This window comes from Melanaphis sacchari, unplaced genomic scaffold, assembly GCF_002803265.2.
Source record: "Melanaphis sacchari strain LSU unplaced genomic scaffold, SCAv2.0 Contig47_pilon_pilon, whole genome shotgun sequence".
NCBI lineage: Eukaryota > Metazoa > Arthropoda > Insecta > Hemiptera > Aphididae > Melanaphis > Melanaphis sacchari.
Window position 1 is genome coordinate 669,507 of NW_020271320.1, and position 6,341 is coordinate 675,847.

Here is a 6,341-nt window from a genome sequence, read left to right on the forward strand (position 1 = left end):
CGTAACATGTATCTTCTTGGTAAGACGATCATTCTGATGCTGTATGTAGTTCACAAATACTTTAACAGAGTGCTGTACGTGAATGGAATGAATACGATTTCTTATAAACACAATACCTTTCAAAAATCGTTTACTAACCCATTGTAGTGGGCGGCCGGTCAGATTAAACTGCAAATATACCTATATAGATGTTGTTATTTAAGAGGGTGACTTAAATCGCAAAATTCGGTACTAGGAACATATGTGTAACATGTATCTTCTTGGTAAGACAATCATTCCGATGCTGTATGTAGTTTACAAATACTTTAACAGAGTGTTGTGCACTATTGTGCGTGAATAATATGAATAATATTTCTTATAAACCCAATACTTTCAATAAATCATTTCCATACCTATTGTAGTTGACGGTTGGTCAGATTAAACTGCAGATAAACTATACCTATATAGATGTTATTATTTAAGAGGGTGACTTAAACCGCAAAATTTGGTAACAGGGTCATATTAGGAAGATGCATCTTTTGGCAGGAATATCGTCCCAGCATCGACTGTGTTCTCAAAGATGTCGCGCAGTGTTCTATTTGGATAGGGCGAATGCGATTTCCATTCTACACATACTGTTTCGCCGCGATTGTGGATCGGCTATTGTAACTATAAATACTAACCGTTTTATTTTTCACTAAACTCGCCACATTCATGTTTAAGTAGATAAAAATATCAAGGAAAATTTCAAAATATTCTTAAATTGGATAGGATAAACATTAAACATAGCGTCATTTTGAGCACGCAAGTTGTTTACACTATACCTACATGTGTGTATTTAAGATCAATATCCATTTTATATGCTGTATTATTGTTTGTATAATATAATTAGTTATTCAATTCAATTTAAAGTGTTTTAATATTATATAACTTCATGATTATAGATTTTCTTTTTTTTAACAATGTGTCGATGAAAAAATGTTTAAGTGCAATTATTAAAAGAAAAAATATTTAATTTTTTTTGGTAATAATTATCTATTACATATCACACTTACCACTGTAGTTTTAATGTTAAGCAATTTTAAATTACACGTATTTTAAGTCACCCTCTTAAATAACTATGTCTATACGGTTGTATCTGCAGTATAACCTGACCGGCCTCTCACTACTCACTACTAATCATTTTTGAAGGACATTGCGTTTAAATAAATCGTATTTATTCTCTTCAGATAAAACACTGTGTTAAAGTATTTGCGAAGTATAGCAGCATCGGAATGATCGTCTTATCGAAAATTTTCATACATGACATGATACGCATACCTACTTACGCAGTTTCTAATACCAAATTTCGTTTTTAAATTCTCCTTTATTATTGCCAACGACACCAACTGTTGCAGATATGCCATCATAGGTGTTCATGCCTAAACCTAAGCTTTTACAAAGTGATGAGGATACTTCCACAAGTTTAGTTGTAAAACCGCCTTCACCAACACCGCCTACAGTTTCTAATATTCTCCAATGTCTGACTTCTGAGCCTTTAAATTTTCTAATTAAAACATTTTTTTTTCACTATTATTTTACATATTTTATAAATATTAAAATATTAAAAAGTCATATATTTACCTAAATACGAGCGTATTTTTTTTTCAAATTATAAGATACCATACCAATATTGCATTATATATATTTTTATACATTACTACAAGAATATATAAAATAAGCTTATTTAAAAGCTGATATCTTATGTTATGTTTATGAATTAGTTATTTCAATTTTTAGTTAACTATATATATAATATTAAAAACATTGCAGCATTAAGATTTCGATATTGTTTTAGACTTTCTAATTGTAAACTACATTATTTGATATGAAAGAAAAACAATAATTGTTCATTTTTTTATTTGAAAATAAGTATGGAACTACGATCAATAATGTTATAAAGATTTATTTAGTATTTAAAAAAAAAAATGTTATTTTCTTATACTAACAGGCAAGAACGCATGACATAAAAATTCTGACGATTTTATTTAACTTGATATATTTCAATGTATAATGAACTAAACAAAAATATAAAAATTTAGCATTTTAGAAGTGTGAACGAAAATAACGTAGGAAACCAAATATGTACATCGTATATTTTGTAGGATATTGTTGTATTTTTTTTTTTCATAATATTTATTATTCATTCGTCAAAAAGTCTAATACACCGCACCAGGTACTTGGATGAGTAATTTTACTCATGTTACAAAATAAACATAAACTCTTTATAATTTAATCACAATGTTCACAAACATCATATATATTAATTACTAATGATAATCAATTAAATAACAAAGGTAACAAAAACGTTTATTTACGTCAAACACAATTTTTAGTAATATAATATTACATAAGTAAACAATAACAATCTGCACTATGCGCAACATAACATTCGACGGAAAAACTTTTTTGTTCTATTCCAAAGGGAACGGCGTTTTCTTTTAGGTTTGCTAACAGGCGGAACTACTGTACTAGGTTCGATATCAGAAATATGTGGTGAAATTGGCATAGGGATGTCCTCTATTTCTATAGCATCTGTAGGCGGCAAGTTTATTGAAATATTCGGCATTGATAAACACCTTCTTGCGGGTGGACGGGTAAAATCGGAATGGTCTTTACTGGTGTATTCCGAAACCTGTGACGAGGAATGAAGGGACGATATCTTGACTTCTGCGGGCGAGGCCATCATGCGGCATTTACTATGGCCATCAATTCTGCGGCCCGGCGTATTTGGCAATCGAATCAGTGATGGACAATAAGGTGGTGCTATTGGTGACTGTTGCACTGGGACTTCGACGGGTTCAACTTTAACACCATCACAGCCAGTTGTCAAAATATGAATATTTGGCATCGACTTACTATATGTTCTTTTTATTGGATTCAGGAGTACTTGACTTCCCAAAACTTTAACTGGTAGACCGTTGAGTTTTTCTGCAGAAATGGTTTTAATTGAAGTCGCAGTAATCTTCATTTCGTTTGTTATACTTTCCATCGTTAAATTACGAATATAATAATATGTAGGTACAAAAAGTTTACGTTACGAGAAGTAAATCGTACGGTGTGCTTTCTGAAACGATACTAAATGCAAACAGTTATTTCACAAGCCGTTTATACCTCAACACTATATGGTTGACAATAGCGACAATATGTTTTCAATTATTTATTTATTTAATTAAATATTGCCAACTAAGCAAAAATAATATTATTTAAGTTTATTTTTTTATTTTTTTTTAAATTACTGTTGTTTACATTCTATTTATGAAGTGAATATAATATGGGTGATAAATAAATCATAGATATTTCGAATACTTCATTAAGATACACAAATTCAGTAACACGAGAGACGTTCAAAATTATTTAACTCGATATATTTTTGTCTTATTTTAAAGTATAATGAACTAAACACAAGTATAAACATTTTGCATTATAAAACTCCGAGTGATAACTATGTATGAAACCGATTATTTACTAAACTTTATCACACAAATCATATTTCGTTTGATATTGCAGTGATTTTATATACTTTTATTTCTATACATTTATTTGTTCATTCTTCGAAAAATTTGAATTTTCTACTCTAAGTTCCAAGTGGGTTTTCTTACTCGAGTTACAAAAGCGCCAAGAGTATCTTACTAATATAGGTAAAACTTTCACAAGCCGCATAGAATAATTTTAAATTTGTGTTCTGGTGTTAATTTATAATATATTGAATAATAATAGTTAATTAAATAACACAAGAAAAACGTTGATTTTCGTCAAACATAATTTTTTAATTAGAAAAAATAAATAAACTTTAAAAAAAAAGTTAGGTATGTACGTCACGTACGGGATTACGCGCAGCACAACATTCGGCGAAAAACCTTTTTGATATTTTCCAAAAAATACGGTATGAATTTTTAACTTAGTATATTACAGACTCGGCCCCTACTCTTGCTATAAAACTAGAAATGTCTGCTGAAATTCGCAAAGGGGTACCCTCTATTACAATATAATAATTTGATCGTTTTTAAATGATAAATCATTATAATTAGAGATATTTTCAGTATTTGTTAGAAGTGTAGGTAAATTTCTATTTCAATAATATGAATCTAATTTTATACATTGTTTTCCATTTTACATCAACAACTTTTTATTTTTGTCTCTATCTCTTTTAGCACCACCTTTCTTTTTCTTATTATCACTGGTTTCGAATAAAACTGGAAAATATTTAATATTTAAAAACAGAATTATTTAAGACGTTTGAAGTATTAATGTAGTACCTATTAAGATACTCCACTATTCCTGTATTCTGTTAAATAGATTCTCTGATGACAAAATAAGAAAAAATGTATATTTGACTCGTAATCACGATGCTATTAGACATTATTGTGTTGTAGAACTTCGAGGAATATCATGAAAATAAATAATGTGTACTATACTAACGTGGGTATATCGTATATACTATAATCAGTGGCGTATCCAGGATTTTTTTTAGGGGGGGGGGCACACACTATCTAAAATTTTACCATATATACTACCTACTACCAAAAACAAAAAAAAATAAAATAAACCAAATATTTAATGTTTATAGTGCAAATAATGTGTTTATATTTTCAGTCAGTCATTAAGTTAATATATATATATACATATACATAATAATAAATAGTAATAGTAATTTAATAATAAAAACGGGTTAATCCCAACAAAATTATAAGTGTATGTAATGCTGGTATAAGAGTATTATTGTAGTATGCGTTCATGCATACAAATAAATTTAAATCTTTAAAACAAAATCTATTAAATAATGCCAATGAGGGGGGCATGGCTCCCGTGCCCCCTGGATACACCACTGACTATAATGTACAAGCTACGGCAAATTCATATCGAATAATTTATCAGAATTCAAAATATAAAAAGTAATATAAAAATGATTATTTATTAAATTGTTAATATCATTTTGTTTTTGTGTATAGATAAATATACTTTTCACATTATTTTACACTATTTTCATAGCTTTTTTCCATTTTTACTTCAGGCCAACGGCCCATTTAGCTTACAGGTCAGCGGGATTTTTCCAAGTATCCCGGTGGGCCACTCCACCACAGGTTTTAATGCTTATCTATACATGACAATTAATGTGACAAATTAGCAATATTTATAATTGGTAATATTAATTATTAACACATACACATTTATAATTATTAAATATGTGTATTTTATGTGTATTTAAGAATGATTTCGTAACTTTTTTTTTTATTAGCATTTTGTACATAAAATTATATCTCAACAATTTTATAAAATAACAATTATATAATAAAATTAGATTCTAAACTAACCGATTTTAAAATAGTCAATTGAAGCAAAACGTACTATTTGCACAATATAAATTTTGTCAAAATGAACTATTTACTGTTTGAAGCCAAAGTACTATTTTCTATAGATTCCATGATAAAAATTGAAAGAATGTTGTCAAAACGTACTAATTACATCAATTTTTTCAAAACGTACAATTTCCATCGATGATGTAAAATAATGTACTATTTTCCCGTGTAAATGGTATAGGACGGAGAATGTATGGATGCAAAACGTACTATTATCAAAAACGATGTTGTCCAAAAATTCTTTTTAATGTTAAATTTTATTAAATAAGATGGTTTTAATATATGATAAAAGTTTTTTGTTTAATATATTATCAACTTGCCAATCTAAATTAAAAATTTATGAAGATATCTTCAAAAATAGTGAAGACGTTGGAAACGAAGAGCAAGAAAATATTATATGATGAAGATGATGATTGAGTTATTTTTACTATACTTTTTTATTCATAATAATATACTATTATTACTTTTCAAGTCTGAAAGTGTTCCTTAAATATATTTTTATTCACTTTGTTATTTTGTTTTAATTTTACATTTTCAATTTTTAATACTTATTATTTTAATGTTTATTTCTATTTTACTTTTTCAAGACTGAAAGTGTTCCTTAAAATATTTTATTTATCTTGTTTTAGTTTTTATTCATTAAAAGCTATTAAAAAACAAGTTATATTAAATATATTTACTATACCCAACATGTATTCCTTTCACCACCTACATAATTAATAGATGCTACCAGTTTCCTATGTATTATATATTTTCTTAACTTATAGAAATTTAATTGAAATTTATAAGTCTAATATAACACTTAATTGAGTCAAAGTATTTCAATTTCTCAGCTTAAAAATATATTAAACTATATTCATTATACAATTGAATTTATGGAAATAGAACGTTTTGTAAAAATGTTGTTCAAAACGTACTATTTGTGTTAATCAAAGCAAAATGTACTTTTTGTTACAAATAATA